The sequence below is a fragment of the Falco peregrinus genome, chromosome 1 (genome assembly GCF_023634155.1).
Source record: "Falco peregrinus isolate bFalPer1 chromosome 1, bFalPer1.pri, whole genome shotgun sequence".
In the NCBI taxonomy this organism is placed as follows: Eukaryota; Metazoa; Chordata; class Aves; order Falconiformes; family Falconidae; genus Falco; species Falco peregrinus.
The window spans coordinates 100,414,733-100,433,661 of NC_073721.1; the positions used below are offsets into that span (position 1 = coordinate 100,414,733).

Here is an 18,929-nt window from a genome sequence, read left to right on the forward strand (position 1 = left end):
TGATTAAAGGGGACCTTTTTAAAATCTGATAGAACTAAATACAATAACATTTCAGCAACTGTGAATTTTATTGTTCTAGTCAGAAAATCAAATACTTTTAAAAATACATTAGTAATTTAAAGCAAAGTGATTGCATTGCATGCTTATGTCTATCCTTTCCCTTTTGTAACGAATATGTTATTTAAGAGCAAACAGTATCTGTACTGATCCTATGATCACATTCCACAAATTGTTTTTAGTCCAAAAACTACAAAGAGAGGGAATAAGGTATTTTTTGAGGACACTAAAGGATAGCAACAGAAGGGGAGAAGGTGATGAGAAAGGAAATTTCCTGACTTCTGGAAACAAAGAAGAAGACAGAATGGTTTCCTGTGAAAGAGCAAAATGAGAAAATTCAGAACACCATGTGTGGGACCACAACAAAACTTGTATTATTACTTGAGTTTGTGGTGTATCTTGTTGCTATACTGGCCACAGCGATTACCATTTTTTTCTCAGGAAGCAGGCCCACTGAATGTATGGTATAAGGCTAGGAAAGGAGTAAGCATCCTTCCAGTCAGAAAACCCGTAGTGCCCTGGGAACTAGGCTAGAGTAAGGGCTAAGGAGGTTTTCAACCCTTCACTTCCTCATCCCCCAGCATCCCTCATGCCCCTGAGACTGGTCTTTGCCATCAGAACAAAGCAGCTTGCTTCTACAGTGAACTTAGGGAAGAGTTATGAGGCTTGCAAGGACTCACCATAAAAATGGTGTGCATGGCAGAGGAGGCTGCCAAGAAGCGGTGGTGTAGCTGTGTGGGACAGCGGGCTTGTGTGACATGCTCCTATCAAAACACAGTGTGGGTATCAGAGGCAAGGAACAGAATGGACACAGCTGGCTTCAACCATTTGGTTGAACCCATGGTGACACCTTTGGACTCAATTATGAAAGAGAGTAGAAGGGGATTCTAAAGTTCCCTAGTTTGAGGTCCTTCCAGCACAGAACCAAAAAATACTTGTGCTCAGAAAAACACTCTCACTTCTCTGTCCGTTGGAAGTATGTACCAATGAAAAGAGAATATCTTTAAAATAAGACTTCTTCCCATAATACAGCTAACTTACACAAAAATATTTAGTAGAGGCTATAAATGTCTGGAAATTTTGTATTAACACTTCATTATAAATTGCATTGGTTTGGGGTTTTGTGCTATTTCTAAAATGGAGATAGTGGAAGTGTATGTCCAAGTAACACTGACTTATTGCAACAATTTTAGCTAGTTTTCAGGGAAAATTCATCCATCTTAACCTTTTCTTCATAATCCGTTAAGTTTCACTATAGGTGAATTTAGCCCATTGTCACTCTGGGTTATTCCAAAAACTAACAGGGCAGACATTTGGCGATTAAGCATTTTTCATCACAGTCATACATCATACAGGATATATTGCATTCAGATTTATCAGAAAGGCTGAAAAGCAGCAGGGATGTCTGCCACATCTATGCAAAGTCATTCTGTTCAATCTGAAACTCACATGTGGAGAAAAAGCAAGTAACAGAGCTGCTGTAGCAGATATAAGGGAAGCCTGAAAAGGAAGAAAGCTTCATTGAGGTAAGTCTCACATATCCTACTCAAATCCTCCCTTTAGTTTTTCTTAAAAGCACAGGGCTAAAAAACCCAGTCTAAATCTGCCCAAATGCTTGTGGATTTTCATGATACTGAAGTGAAGCAGAAAACAGAAACAAACACTGTTCTAGAAAAACACATGTGGTTCTGTATGCCAGATTTTGCCAACTGTTCTAACTGCAGCACTTCAAATCCTTCTGCTGGAAATAATTTATACTGCAGAATTGCAGAAAAAGTGATATACCCAGTATTAAAACAGAAGATTCAAAGTTCTACCTTTGGGGACTTACTATAAGTCCTAAAGGAAACAGCAATTTAAATCAGACAGATCCATCTTGCACATTTCTGGAATCTTCATTGCCACAGATTTATTATATCATTTTTTGGCTGGTTTTGTCTCAATCAGTCATGCAGCTGTTGATCAAAAGTGTGGCCAACTAAGGTAAACTCTGGGCAGTTTTAGTCTTGTCCTTGGAGGCAAAGTTTTAATTTAGTGCTTTTTTTCCTCTTTGTGTGGAAGTCTGTGGAATTAGACCCTGGCAAATATTTTGCCTGTCTCTAGAAAAATATTATTGTTCTTTTCAATATTTTGCATGGTTAGTACAGCCTCATCTCTGTCAACAGCACCAGGTTACATCAAGGCATTGCTTCTCAGGATATGAAGATGGTCACGATCAACTAACACCAACTTCACTCAGAAAAACAGCAATCATTTTCTCCTGCCTATTAAATAGGTACATTACTGCTGTTTTCTAAGAGAAAGGCTGTGACTTTGTTGCATTTTTTGCTAAATCTTTTATTGACTCTTAAATACACCAGTATTCCCACAACGCAATTTTCATAGGAAGGTACTTTCTTACCTTGCAAGTTGTACATCACCAAAAACGATTAAAACCCTTTTATATTTCACTGTCTTTTGATTCTGGTTTTGTCCTATAAAACAATTTTTTGCTGATGCCTGAGGCAAGAACAGCACCTGTACTTTGTGCTCTTTACTGCAGAGTTAGTTTCAGGACCCTTCTGCATCACCCAGTACCCCCATAACTTTTTAATCAGGAAGTATCTGGGCACTAAAGCCCAGCAACAAGGGGAAGTGACCTACCATTGAACTTGAGAACAGCAAGTACTATGCCCTAGATAAGTACTTCCTTGACCATCAACAGATAGCAGTTCAAAGTACCATAAATTAATGCTATTTTTCTCACAAGGTAAAAAGGGCACCTTGCTTTCCTTTTTTGCTAAATAACATAGCTCTTTACAATGAGGCTAGCTAACTGATAGTTATCAGGAGAGGTAAATAAGAAGAATTTCCTACCTTTTCTTGGTATCACTTGTATTTCAATGAAGCCATCTGCTGCTGCTTGTTCCCTTTACTGTATTTCTCAAAGAAAAGTCACTTTAGCTTCCCTACTGATTTTAAATTTAATTTCCTGAGTAGTCAATGCCTTTTCAAGAGTGCAGTGCTCATCTTCTTCAGACAATGTTCTACCAAGATATTGTGAATCATATAGTTAAAAAAGGCAGATGCCCAAAGAAAGTGCTACAGTTTGTTGTCCTACTTATGGCTCAAGTCAGGGAATGAAAGTAATACCGAACAGTATATAATGCAATATGGGAACACCACTATCATTCAACAGCAAACACCTTTCATTATTTACACAAACCTTTAATGTACTTGTGGATTACCAAGTGAACTGCAAGTCAACAAAGGAGTTGTTTTGCATCTCTGAGATGCCATTGAATACTCTAACTTGGAGCAGCTGGTAACAATGTTTCTTCTAGGGACATTTCACCAGTTAGAAGTTGCTGCACCGGAACATGTTGGTTACAGTGAGAATCCAAGTACATAAAGCTTCAATGAGAGCACTGGGTCTCTCTAGAACCTTTTCTTTCTGCACAAAAATAGGTACCATGGATGCTCTGCCAGCACTGTTCTATCACTATCTTTTCCAGCTACAGTTAACCTCAGGCAGGAACGGAGAGAAACAAATTGCTACTCATTTATAGAGGAGATACTGCTGGTTTCTCTTAGAGGAGCGGATGAGACTCATCACATTCACTGAGGCCCTGCTCCCAGACACAGTATATGTGCTGATATACTGCATGTACAAAAAGATTTGGTAAGCTAGCCCACAGCTAAATCCATTTGTGCACTTTTAGAAAGTACTGGTCTCAGGTGGGAGTTGATACTAATAGTTGAGAGAGATGATTAGGAGCATCTTTTTAGATTTTCATTAAGCTGTTACTGATTAAGGATATGTTTATTGAGCATCAGTACAAATTTGGAGCATGAGACTTTAAATTCACCTGTGACTCAGGTGTTGTCACTCACAGTTGGGTATCACAACTTACCTCCTTAATAGCTAAGCCACTAGACTTCAAAACCACATAGCAGGGAGTGTGTACTCAGTCTTTGCCACCCTGAAGGACTGCTATTTCCACTGAAAGTCAGTTGCATCCAATGACACAGAAAAATGCTCCGCATGTGCCAGAGCTTCTGACTTGGGAACAAATGCTCGTTCACCATCTCCTATTAAATCAGTGCTAGTGGATCTTAACAGAGACAGCAAAAAAAGCAAGTATCCCCGCTGGAAAGAGTTTTATAACAGACAAAAGATTCTTTCCTTTGGCAGCATGGACGAGCATAGTCATGAAAACTGTACCATGGCAAGTCACTGTAATGATTCACCTCATAATCTCTGCAAATAAAGAGGGAGATGAATACCCTCACCTTTATTAGTAGAAACCCCACCAGATCCAGTCATTATCATCATATAAGAGGATAACCTGTCTCTGGTCTCTCAGATTCTCCTCTAGACTGTTGCTGCTTTTCTTTCTCTCCCTCTATAGAGACATCGAGAATAAAATATGAATGAGCACTCCTTAGAACAAAATTGGCTGAAAATGGTATCTAGGGATAAGCAAATATCAAAGAAGTTAAGACTCGCATATCTCTTGGATATTTCTTGGCTTCTCAGGGGTAAGAAAGCTGGTTTAAGTTAGGAAAACTTTTCAAGGAATAGTTACTTTTGTTTATAACAAGCTGCAGCAAAGCATGTTTGTGAGGTCTAGAGTATCTTTCCAGCTAGATTTTCACAAAGACAATGAATGAATGATCTTATATATGAGACACAGGACTATATATAACAGTCTGTAATAGTTATTTTTTTATTAAAATATTTGAAAATTTATGTTAAGACATAGCTTCAGGGTAGTGTCAAGATTTTAATACTGTTCTTCAAACTGCATCTCCTTAGAGGAAGCAGTAAATTACATTGTTCATAGACTGTTCTCACAGTCGTTACTACTAGTGAGAGGCAATCCACTGATATTTTGGGAGCATCATACTTCTTAAATGCCATGATATCAATCAATACCAAAAATTATGAGGTATCCATACTCTGATGGTATTTGAAAGAGTATTCTTGTATACCACCTGTGCTGCCTTCCATGGCTTAGCCTGACTCTAATCAGTACTACCCTATCTCTTCATGTCTCCTGCTGTTCAGAGGATGCCAGCATTATTTGTGTTGACCCACCACTCCAGCAGTAGGGAGGAGGGCAGGAGAGGTTGTGATCAGTTAAGAATTCTGTATTACAAGGAGAATGGGGGAGTTCTGGTGCCCCCAGTCCTGTCTCATGATGCAACCTCCAATGCAGAACAAAGTCCCCAGGAAGAGTCCCAGACTCCTACTGAAAAAGACTCTCCAAGCCACCATCACCTGCTCTGAAACTCCACTGAAACCTGCCTAGTGGCACTGCAACACTATCATGAAGGAATAATTACATGATATATAATAACTGATTATAATTATTACACATGGCGTTCAAGATGGTAATCACAGGAAAAGCCTGGATGATCCACATCTTGTAACTCCAGGGTAACAATACCCCAAATCCCATCACCCTGTAGATCCCTCAGCCACCCTGTGCCATCCCATAACATGCATGTGGCTGTGTGACGCCTGAACTCTCTCCCATCTCCTGGCAAAGATACATCATGAGTGTGCTGGATCCAAACAGGCTGTCATGGTTCCCTTTCATTTAGAGCATCACATGTCCCACTGTTACAGTCAAATTGTTAACAACCATAATAGCTGTAAAACTGACACTTTTGGAATTCTAGTTCAGACACTTTTTCAGTTCTCAGACTCTTTCACTCAGTTCTCTTTACTGAGTATATAAATACTGATATTTGACTGTGACTCTACAGTGGTTACAAAGGCAGCAATTTCTTTCAGCTACTTGACATGAGCTTTCAAGGACGGAATGTGAGATGACTGCCAAGGATGATCTTTTTTTATAGATTCCTAATTCTGACTTCATCCCTTGCAAAGGTGACTCTAGTTACCATCTGGCTTTGGAGAAGCCACATCACAGAAACAAAATGATAGAAAAGGAGAAATACCTGTACTTGCAAGAGACGGAGTCACAGAATAGTTGAGGCTGGAGGGGACCTCTGGAGATCACCTAATCCAGCCCCCCTGCTCAAAGTAAGATCAGCTAGACCAGGTTGCTCAGAGCAATAGCCAGTTGGGTCTGGCCCAGTCTCCAGGGAGGCTGACTCCACAACCTGTCTGAGCAAGTTTTTCCAGTGTTTGACCACCCTCACAGTAAAAAAAGTTCTTCCTATGTTTAAGTGGAATTTCCTGTTTTTCAGTTTGTGCCCATTGCCTCTTGTCTGCTCACTGGGTACCACTTTACATCCTTCTTCCATCAGGTATTTATATGCATAGATAAGACTCCCCCTGAGCCTCTTCTTGACAATGCTAAATAATCCCAGCTCTCTCAACCTTTCCTAGTATGGCAGGTGCTCTAGTCCCTTCAGTGAATTCACTCCAGTATGTCCATGTCTCTCTTGTGCTACAATGCCCAGCACTGGCCCAGTACTCCAGATGTTGCCTCACCAGTGCTGAGGAGAGGGGAAATAGTAGTAGTCCTCCTGGCAGTAGTCCCCCCAAGGCAGCCCAGAGTGCTGTTAGCCACCCTTGCTGCAGGAGCACATTTCTGGCTTGTGGCCAGCCTGCTGTCCCCCAGGACCCCTGGGGCTTTTCCTGCAAAGCTTCTTCCCAGCCAGTTGGCCCCCAGATAGTGCATGGGTTTTTTTCCTCATCAGGTGTGGGACTTTGCATTGCCCTTTGTTGAATTTCACGACGTTGCCGTTTACCCATTTCTCCACTCTGTTAAGGTCCCTCTGAATGGCAGCACAACCATCTCCCAGTTTTTAACATCTGCAGATTTGCTGAGAGCACAGTCTATTCCATCATCCAGGTCACTAACAAAGATGTTACACAGTACTAGGCCCAGTATAGACCCTTGGAATACACCAGTAGCCACTGGTCCAGCTGGATTTTATGTCATTGTTCACAACTTTTGAGACCAGAAGTTCAGTCCTCAATCTGCTTTACAGTCTGTTTCTCTAACCTGTATTTCATCAACTTATCTATGGGGATATTATCGGAGACAGTGTCAAAAGCTTTGCTAAAGTCCAAATAAACATGCACTGCTCTCCCCTTACTCACCAAGCTTGTCATTTCATCATAGAAGACTATCAGGTTGGTCAGCCCTTTGCTCTTGATACACCCATAGAAGTCCTTCTTGTTGCCTTTCACTTCCCCAACCAAATTCAGTTCATTCCAGGTGGGCTTTGGCTTTCCTAACCCCATTTCTATATACCTAACAGTGTCTCTATATTCCTCCCAGATCACCTGTCCCTGCTTCCACCTCTTTATGTATCCTTTCTGCGTTTGAGTTTATTCAGGAGCTCCTTGTTCATCCGTGCTGGCCTCCTGCAACCTTTGCTTGATTCTCTGCACATGTGGATGGACCATTTTTGGTGATCTTTGAAAATCAGCTGGATCTCCTGAGCCTTTCTTCTTTCCAGGTTCATCTAAAACTGAGGACTTTGTTCCTGGGTTTATATCTTGCAAAGCACAATTCCCAGGTGCCAACAGGCAGAATGAACTACTTAATTCTTGCAGTAGCAGTATCATTTCTTGACATGGCTGTTAGTGTTTGTTGTGGGATCTGCCTGGCACTTAACATAAGGAATTAGATATGAATTTCCTGTGTCCTTATTTTTAAAAAATCTCCATCCATTAAAATGTTACCTTCTTCAATGTCATGCTGACAGCTCCCTTGCTCTCACATACATACATACAATGTTCTTATTGCTTGTAATACAAAATATACTGAAATAGGAAGATTGAGGTAGCTGTTTGGTGGCCATTGTGGTCTTCAGATACAACATTCCGTTATGATCTACTTAATTCAAATTTCTTATTAAGCAGCCTAGTATAGAACACCATCCTTGAGAACTAGCAGGAGAGGAATAGGAGCAATATCTGGGTTTACTTGATGTACTAAAAGTACATTTGCTTTGTGATCAACAAAAGGTCAGGAATCAATTACAAGCTGTTCAATATCTCCCTGCAAAAGCAACATGTATAGGAGTTACCTGCAGCCTTCAGGCTTTGTTCCTTGTTTTCTTGTGGGTTTTTGTTTTAGGGAAAAAAGTTGCCTCTAGATAGGCTCAGCGCAGTTAATTAAATACTGTTGAATGTGGCATGCAACAGCTTATGGAAGAAGAAAGAGCTTAAGAAAACAAATTTCACAATTAAGTACCTGGACCCAGATAGAGGAAAAAGGGTTTTACACCTTCACACAAAAACTAAACTTAGATTACTGATTGTCAGGAGTACTTTTATCAAGGAAGGATCACTCCATACATGAGCCTTTCCTTATACTTTTCCCTGGACATCAATTCTTGACCAGTATTAAAAATGAGATATTATTCTAAGCAGAATTTTGTTCTGAACTGTATATTAATTCACAGGTGTTATGAATCATAAATTATGCTTTTTATTACACTTTTTGGATGAAGGAATAGTCTGCATTTCTTAGAAGAAATAATCAGTTTGTGGAAGAAGTAGGAAGCTGTCATACTTAGTCCAGGGCTGCCCCAATCTGCAATTTTACAAATATTCAGAGATTTTGCAGTTCATAATCAAAGTTGAAATCAGGTAAGTTTTGATGGTTTGCTGCAGTACCTGTACCTGTAGTTGCAGTCACTAAGGTCCTGCCTGCACCTTAGGGTTATGTTTTTCGCTGCCCATGGCTGAAATAATATTATTTTTTTTTAAAGGACTGCACAAATGGCTACACCTCCATTTTACATGAAAAACACCTGAATTATAACTTCCCCAGAAGTATAATACTCCATCATGCTGGTTATGTTCTTTCCAGATTTTACAGTATTGCCCAACTGAGCAGAAATTGATGCCTGAATTTTCCATTGCAAAATACTTCTGGTCCAAGAAAATATTTAGGCAAATCACACAGAAAACTAAGACTGTTCTTTGTAACTCACTCCAAGTAAATGTATGATTCATTAACACATAAAAATATGTTTTGCTAGCACATATTAAAATTAGGTGCAATGGAATACCATTAAGGAAAGGATGTGATACAAGGCAAATAAGTGCTTATCAGGCAGTATTGCAGGTGCAGAATACTGCATTAATGTAGTTACATTTAGTTTCTTTTTTTCAGGCCTCATGTTATTAGCTGCTTGATAGGTGCAGTTTTCCAAAGTAAATGTACTTCTTACTAACCATTTTAGCTTTAAATTGAATATTACCTTTAAAGTATTTTTTAGTTAAAAAATAACAGTAATGTTAGCTGTAGAGTCCCTATAAGCATATGAAGGGATTTTAAAAAATCATAAAACCTTCTTCTTCTCCAGAACAATGCTGACTGGTCCTAGTGCTTGTATATGTGATATCTGCAGCTTCCTACATCTCTGCAACCAACAAGAACTCCAATGATGTGATTTCTAGCTGCTGCTCTTGTTCTCATGGAAACAGGTGTCAGAAGTAGGTACTTCAAACTAATCACCGTTTCCTTTAAAAAAAGTCCTTTAAGAAACCATGATTAGGTATAGGCATGACTGTCCTCCCTCTTCTTTTTATAAAATATCATCTTTGGTAGATATTTACCCTACCATCAATTATTTGCTATTCTCTTGCAATCACTGGAGTGAAAGCTAATGAGTTACAATTTGTGCATGTTTGCAGTGCTTGGTACAGTCTCCAGGTAACAAAGTACCAGTTCTTATCATATCTATTTTATAACTGATGTAGTATGAATCTGCTAGCACTACTGCAATTATTTTGAAATTGTAATCTATTTTAGCACATTACTAAATTCAAAATCCAATCAGTCACTCCCAGTTATTTGCTGGCTGCTTTTTTTGATAAAGTTGACCAGTGTCATACCATAACAGAGCGTCTTTCATTATTTACTAAGTATCTGAAAGTCATTACTATTTTTGTATCAGGTCTGGCTAAGTCACAGCAGCCTTAGCCAGCCTGGTAACATCTTTCAGGAAGCACTTGCCAGTGGTAAGGCAAGCAGCTGCAGATGATCTGTGACCTTTTTGGCCGGAAAAGCAATATTGGTCTCTCAGCTTACAAAAGCTCCTAGTTTCAAAACCACATCTGCTACTCTGTGGGGTCTTTTAAAATAAACTGATCTAACAGAGGAGCCAACAGCTAGCCAGAAAGAAAACCAGTGAAATTCTGATATAAGCAATGATATACAAATGTCATCTGGGAGACTGGGGGGTTGTAATTGTCCATCTGATCTTAATGTAGCTACATACCTATTAAGAGCATGAGTAGACTGCTGAAGAGCAAAAATGAGATATGAAATATGAAATTAAATATCTGACTGTAAGTAGATTGGTGCAATACATGTAACAAGCAAGCAATCATGGCTTAGCATCAGAAACAAGAGGTATGTTACCGGAAATGCAGGACATCTAAAATAGGGAGGACACAAGCAACTTTATTCAAAGATAAAATTCTTATTTACCGTAACTAACCAGGTTTTCATGCAGACACCATTATCTCCCTACTTGCTACCACAATACCTGTCTAATCACACAATTCCACCTGACAACATGAGGATTGTAAGACCCACAGGAAAACGTCAGAAACCTAACTGTGATGAAGACAGTACTACCTAAGCAAGAAACCATCACATCTTGTTGATTACAGGTGCTAGACTTGTCTCACAGATAAAAATCTTTGCTGATACCAAAGATGGGGATACCCTTACACTGAGCAGCATCTTCCTAAACAACCTGGACAGTCAGAGAAGACAAGTACTACTAGGCTAACTGCAGTACCATCATATAAAAGATGACAGAAATTGTGTAAGTTTGCAGCAAAAAACCAGACCAGGCTGTTTATCAGATTTAGACAGAAAATACAGCCAGAACAAGATAAGTTTATTTTTTTCTCAAGCTTGGGCTAGTCCACCATGGAAACGTACAGCAAGTGAGCAATCAACAAATGATGTCATACCAGTTAATATCTCGTTCAAACTTCTCACATGCAAGTTTGTTTCTCACAAATTATGCTGTTCAGTTTAAAAGCAAATGGGAAGTATGAAGCAAGTTATCTTTTGGGTGTATATGAGGAAACAATTCCTGCCATTCATGCTGCAGCCAGGGAAAGCCTGCAATGCATGCTGTAGTGCTTTAAAAACCCTTGTTATGCCACAACAAAAATCCAGACAAGACATAATTGATAATCAGAGTTATCACTATCACGACTAGAACTAAACTCACAGAAGTCCCAACCAATGATTTTTCCCCTACTTCACCATGTGTCTGAAGAATCTATAACCCACAATGCAGCATAACAATATTTATTTTCTATATCTCAGCATGAAGGCAGTATGTTTTCACCCATAGGATTGACCATTCATTACATGCTATAAAACTGGTGGCTGTTGTACAGTGAATGCAGGACCCTGGCTCCTGCTGAAGGGGAGACCACTGTCGGTGCACTAAGCCTTAACTGCCCTGACCAGACCCATCAGGGACTTCAGTCCTCATCCACATTATGTTATATGAAAGTCTGTCTCCAGTCCACTCTCAGGCTCGGCCTCCTGGATGGGCCTCAGAGCTATGTCATAGGTGATGGACCCTGTGAATGTACATTGTAGCTTGTATCCAGCCTATCTTTGTCCCTGTCCCCTGGATGGACTTTGGACACATGTAGTAGCCCTGTCTATGGCCCTGTCTCCATTTGCTCCTGACTCCCTGTTTGGACCCTGGATCTGGTTCATCGCTTGCCTGGTCTGGTACTGTTGATGGACTGTGTTACCACCAGCCAGCTCTGCCCACCGTGTTCAGACAGGACATGGCAATCCATCAGTGACTGTGCTGCCCAGGCTGAGGGCACCCTCAGCTCCCAGTCCACCTTCCCTTGGGAAGAAACCTGCCCTTGCTGCTCCCTGACAATTATTTTGCAACCCCCAAAATATTTAAGTCTTAATTTTCCTTCTGCCTTTATCCTCCATAACAAAACAGAAAAGAATGAATAAAATTATAGCACTTTGTTTCCTTTGTTAATAACAACAGGGGCAATACATACGAGATCATCTTACAACACAGGATCTTGCCTTCAGATAAAGCATGTACCTTGTTTTTTAGACTAGGCACAAACCAAGGGATCATAGGGACTGAACTAATTTGTAGCCAGTAGAACTGTGGCTGAAACCTAGAAGATTACAAAGACAAAAAGCTTTTGTCTTCAGCCAGACACGCTGGAGCTCAGGAGCACACAGGCATGTGCAATTCTTTCACTAGCTGTATAAGCTTTAGCTGCCTGCCTAAAAAGCGCTCTTTTTAAACCAGTGAGATAAATACACTTAGCTTTTGCAAAACAAAGCCGTAAGGCTAGCCTAACGCTGCAAAGCAGCCTTACACCATCTTTTCCCGTTTCAGTGGCCACAAAGGAGGGCTGGCATGTTTCTCTTCTCTGTTGCAAGAGCTCCCCTTCGTGTCCAACGTGTGAATAATACCAGCTTTAGCCGCAGTTTATCTGCGGTCCACGTCGGGTCCCGTCTTCCAGATTCTGGCACCAAGAGCCAGCCATACGGTCAATAAACTCAGCGTACAGCTGAGCATATTTACTACGTGCTGGAGTGAAAATGCAGTACCGAAATACTCAGGGGGAAATGGGTGAGACCTATTCCAGTTTTAGAACTGTAAGAGGATTTCTGAGGAGAAAACCAAAGGCAGGTCACATAGCAAGAAAAAACACTCTACCAAGTAAATCTTTCACCAGATTTAGTCCAGGAATGGTTTTGGTACTAATGGCAGAATACACAGCTAGATCCACAAAGGTCTTGTTGAAATTAATGAAAACTGTAAATATTCCTAAAACAGACTTGAGTGGTGGGCCTGTGCTTAATTCATAGGCTGTTGAATTCAGCCTAATATGTTTCCCATTTCTTTGAATGGTACAGAGGACTCTCCAACAAAGCTGCAGGATATCTAGACTCTTCCAAGAGAGACTACTGACTATTTTACCACTTGCAGGACACTGCACTACCAAAAAAAATCTGAAAAGCCAATGGTTTGCAGGGAAAAGACTGATAGAGAACTCATACCACTTTCTACAAATAACTGGCTCCCTCCAGCTAGAATCGGGAGTGTGGAAAGGCCGCAGGCAAAATGCTGTCTGGCCTAGCGAGTTCCACTCCTGAAGCTCAGGGGGGCATGTGCTGCACTGGGAACATTGCCACTGTCTGAATGGGTTCAGCATGTGCTGTCACTGCTGCTTGTCATGAGAGGGCAGAGGAAAGGTTCAGTTCATATCCATTGCTCCCTCAGAACTAGAAGCAATAGCACTGCTTTTTTACGAAGACAGTCCTTTAGTATTATTTAAATACAGCTGCTGGGGTTTTGTGAAAAAGCACTGAGAGAACGAGCTTGTGATGTTCATTACATGCAGCTTAAAATGTTCTTTCTGCTCTATGCAGATTTTCATCTCGTGCTCACCTCCAACATTACCGGATGCAGTATCTGCTATGCCTGGTGCAGTCAGGGCCCTATGCAGAAAATCTAAAAACACATCTGAAGTGATTGCTTTTGGCTGGCCCTTGGGCTTTCAGAGGGCTCAGCCCATAAAGAACAGCATGTCTATGGACACAGCTGACAGGTAACCCAATCTAGGCCTCAGAGCAATATTAAAGAAGTTATTTGTGAAATTCAGCTTTGTACAGCACTGAGGAAAGAAGCTCTGATTTCTACTCTTGCTGTATAAAAGGCATTTACTTTGGAGTTTTACTATGGTCAAAACATTTCTCACTAAAGAAATGTCGACTAATTCTTCAGAGCTAATTAACAAGAACAGAAATTCTGTGTGTATCCAGAACAATTTGTAAAAGTTAAAAAATACTGAGCAACTTACCTTCCTCCAATTCTTTATTTGCTTTGGCCAGCTTGTTTGTTTGCTTTTTTGCCACAGGGTCAAGCACCCACATTGTGACGTTTGTACCATTGTACATTGGATATTGCATCACCTGTGATAAGAGAAGTCACTGACATAGTCAGAACAAATGACTCCCACAAACTTCAGTGGGCTGGGATTTCACATAGTGTGTACCACCACAACACCACAGCAGGAACAGCACCACACCAGGACCCTAAGTGGGGTGCCAGAGCACCATGGCACCTGAAACAAAATGAGGGACTTCTTACCCTGTTACCTTGGGCAGACCCAGTTAGAATGCATCTGCTCAAGTATGGATTTCAGTATGGGTACTCTTCATATCGCTCAATTCCTATTGTTTGTTTCTTAATCCTGCCATAAAGAAGTATTTGAGATTACTAATTCTGGGGCATGGGACATAATTTTGTGACTTCAGCACTGTAATGAGTACTGTTTTATGTCCATATCATCAGGAAAATCCCTCTTCCTCCCATCAGAAACTTTAGCTCTCACTGGGCACTTAACATGAGCGTACGTACAAAGTCTTCAGTAAATTCTAGATTTAAAAGTAATCAGGCTGGGTTGATTTTAGCCTCTTTGCTTGCTGACAGAACCTTGCCCATGAAAGAAAACAAAAGAATGCTCTGGACTTCTTAAAATACAGTGCTGAAAAAGTATGAAGTTTTACAAGAAGCAACTGATAGGAAGTTATGTTGTCCTTTTTATGCACTAATAAACTGCTCATTTATCTCTGTAAGGCTGACTCAGAAAGGCTTTCCTCTGTTTAAGGACTTGCAAGCTTCAGGTGTCTTTGTGCCTTGATGACATTCAGGGCACCTACTGAATTTAAGAATTTGAGAAGATTGCCTGTAGCTGAAAAAGCACAGAAATTACTCTCAGTTGATAGGCAAAGCTCTTGATTTATAAAACACATTATAATTTCTTGACTGGTCCAAGCATACATTCAAGCAGCACCAAGAAGAAAAGCATTCTAGGAATATTGTGGTGGCATCACCAGCTGTTCTGGTTTGGCTCACTGCTTCCTATATATGAGGCGCGCCTCAGGAAGGAGATGTGCAAGCGTTAAAAGATGAACAGAGCACAGAGTGCACAATCTAGCACGAAGAATTAGTTCAAGGGGGCAACAGCTACGATAAGGGGGAAAAAGCAACAATAGTAAGGTAGCTGTGCGGGTGGCTAAACACTGAAATAGGTTGCCCGGAGAGGTTATGGACTCTGCATCCTTGGGGCTCTTCAAAACCCAACTGGACATGGTCCTGAGCAAACTGATCTAGCTGACCCTACTTGAGTAGAACCGTTTGACCAGATGTTCTCAAGAGGTTCCTTCCATCCTCAACTATTGGCACAACAGCAGAGAGAACAACTGGACCCAGCAGCCAGGGCTAGCATTAGCAAAAAGGCATTAGCAAAGCCTGCTAAAATAAGGTCAGGGACCACTGTTAGATGATGACAGAAATGTCTCAGATGCTCTCAATCCATGCTTTCGGCAATACACTGTTTCCGAAGGGACCATCAATGCAATCAAATTCCTAATATGTAACAGCCAACTCTGCATAAGAAGTGCTAAGAGCTCCCAAGTTCACCCTGTCTTCCTTAGGAAGTATCAAGGAGGCATCGACACTTGAACCATGCCCACATTTTCTAATTTCTTCACACATGAAGGCACTCCCCTTCAGACTTTACCAACAGCACAGCTATAGGGGTCACTGCAGGAACAGCACCAGTTCACGATTGTATTTTTGTCCTCCCAGCCTTGAGTATTCTGACTGATTAATGAAGGAGCATGTAGTAGGTAGCTGGGAGATCTGTTCCCATGAAAACCTGGAAAGTAGTCCAGCTAACAAGGCTGTAAACACCTTACGTTTTAGATTAAAGAAAGCCCAATGCCAAAGGTGGCAGTTATTAGAGCAGATTGTCCTCAATCTACCATTAACCCAGAGTACAGTCATCACTGAGTCAGCGGAAGGGCATGTTCTCTTCAGTGTCACCTTTTGCAAGAATTAGTATAATGCAACCCAAAAGCTGAGGAAAAATACTTCCTTTTTTCTCTTGGTTCCGTTTTGAAGTGTCACTGCAAAAAGTGCTTTCCCTAAATGTCTCCCAGTTTGTATGAATTTTCTTCTTTCTTCCCCCACCACAACTTTCTTGGCTCCAAGGATGGAGCAAAGCCTGGATATCAAAAGTGGCCATTTCCCTCCAGCCTTTTTGTTCTTCCAATCCAAAAATGACTATAAAGAAATTTATGCATTTGTTATGCCCGTTTTACACAGTTACTGGGACCTCAAGATGTGGAGGACCGAAATAGGTTAGGCAGAGGTGCAAGAAATTATGTATTTGGATAGGAAGGAGGGGCACTCATCCTAATGCCTTGAACCCATGGGTTGAACACTGGCTTTGCCCACTGGGAACACTGATCCACCCATGAGGATGTCTGCAGTTAGATTACATACATATATTTGACTGCATCCCGCTGCACAAATACAGAAAACTGGTGTCTCTTTGCAGGAAATCTTGCTGCCATGAGTACAATAACACAGTCACACATGGTACCTTTTTCCTGACTGTGTGTGCTACATCTGCAGCGATTGGCACAAGAGACCATGAGCTTGGAGGTATGGTATGGACCTGTGCACCGCTGTTGACTCACTCTAGGTCAGCCAGCCTATTCAGTTTTAAGCCCAAATTCATCTTTCAGTCAAACTGCCTGGTTACATGTCCAAGCTCAGAAGCATGTTTATGTCGTGGTGAGATTTGGGACAGTTAGAAGGGAAGTCTGAGCTTGTCCAGATACTCAGCACAGGCTCTGCCCCATCTACCCTGCAGTGCTGTTTGGCAGGACACCAAACACCAGCTGCCCACCAGAGTCCTCCATCCCCTGCTTCCCAGGGCCTTCAAGAGATGTCATAAGGCCAATGGCAAGCAGATAACTTGGACAGGCTCCTTCATAGAAGTCCTCTGTTACAACATGACATAAATCTTCCAAGTCTAAGCCTGCATAATCTGTAAGAGGGGTACTGGTGGGAAACAGCCAGGACAAAAACCAAGCTCTATATCCCAACTGCTGTTCCTGCTCCATGAGCAGTGCTGGGGCAATTGAAAATGGCAGATCACAGAGACTAAAGGGAAGTGTTTGTAAGCAACTCAGCTAGTAAGATGGATGTTCATCCCCTTGTAACAATCCCACTTGAATAAGATACAATAAATATTACACTAAGAGCTACCAGCATCAGTTGTTACATTTAAAAGGGAATGTGAAATGCTGCGCACTGTGCAGCAAGGTGGGGAAGGAGCTGTAACTGCTGAGATACAAGCCAAGGGTAATGCTGGTGTACACGCAGCTCCCCATGCCCAGACTCACACCTGCAACCATACAGACCTATGACCTCTCAGGATTCACACCTCTGTTCCATCCTACAGCTTCCCCATATGCAGCAAGAGAATCTGTGTTACCTACCGTATGGTGGTTTTCATTTCAGCAGCCACAGAAAAAGCCGTTCCCCTGAGAGGCTGCCCTCAGAGCCCACCACTCCTCCCTTCCCTCTCAGTGGCAGCTATGACACGTGCCTGTCCACCTTGCCAGACCCCACTGTTTCACCTTCAGAAACCATGTATCTTAGTTTCCTTCAGTTTTCCAGTAAGGTCTATCTATGAGAAACATTGACGTTAAACTAAAGAAAGATCTGGTTTGTACAACTGGATCATGAGTACATGTGCCACAGTATTCTCTTTCAGGCAAAAACGAGTCCACTTACAAATGGCACCTGGAAGCGAAGGGGGAAAGCTACAGCACAGTGGGCCTTGGCATTCAACTTACATCAACTGAAAGAGACACAGCAAGTATAGAATTTAAAAGCACCCAAAATATATATTTTCCTGTGTTTCTTGACAGATTGGTCAACTCAATTCCAGCATAAAGTAATTTTTGGCTTGAATTTACGGTTCTTTATCTGCAGCTGTGGGAGACAGCAATGCCACAGGAGAGGAGAGGTTGCTGCCAGGTGCACAGAGACAGCTTTCCCCTACTCCCAGTTATCCAGCCAGGATGTACAGCAGTAACACAGTTGCATATGCTGAATTTAAAAGGCTTCACCCTGCTATTGGTGGAAATAAAAAGTTCTTTATATAAAATCAATTGAAATATTGTGCTGGGTTTGGCTGCGGTAGAGTTAATCTTCTTCAGAGTAGCTAGTATGGGCTATGTTTTGGATTTGTGATGGAAACTGTGGATAATACAGGGATGTTTTAGTTGTTGCTGAGTAGTGCTTACACAGAGTCAAGGCCTTTTCTCCTTCTCACCCCACCCAACCAGCAAGCAGGCTGGGGCTGTAGAAGAAACTGGGAAGAGACACAGCCAGGACAGCTGACCCCAACTGCCTCAAGGGATATTCCATACCGTATGGCGTCACGCTTAGCAATATAAAGCTGGGGGAAGAAGAAGAAAGGGGAAGATGTTTGGAGTTGGGTTATTTTGTCTTCCCAAGTAACCATTACGTGTGATGGAGCCCTGCTGTCCTGGAGATGGCTGAACACCTGCCTGCTGATGGGAAGTGGTGAATGAATTCCTTGTTTTGCTTTGCTTATGTGTGGGGTTTTGCTTTACCTATTAAACTGTCTCTATCTCAGCCCACAAATTTTCTCACTTTTCTCTTGCAATTCTCTCCCCTATCCCATCCTGTCGTGGTTTAACTGCAACCAGCTACCACGCAGCCCTCTCACTCACTCCCCTCTAGCCCCCTGTGGGATGGGGAGGAGAATCAGAAAAAGGTAAAACTTATGGGTTGAAATAAGAACAGTTTAATAACTGAAATAAAGTAAAATGTAATAACAATACTAATGAAAAGGGAGATAAAACAAAAGAGAGGAATAAAACCCAAGATAGACGAGTGATGCACAATACAGCTGCCCACCCCGCACTGACCAATGCTCAGCCAGTCCCTGCACAGTGATCAGCAGGCCCCAGCTGACCCCCTCATTTATATACTGAGTGTGACGGTCCATGGTATGGAATATCCCTTTGGCT

General features: G+C 41.5%; 1 protein-coding gene across 1 annotated transcript in view; it reads right to left on the reverse strand.

The window, feature by feature from the left end:
• ESR2 (estrogen receptor 2) overlaps positions 1-18,929 on the reverse strand; it is a 90,814-nt gene that overhangs the window by 60,304 nt on the left and 11,581 nt on the right. The gene's annotated exons all lie outside the window — the stretch shown is intronic.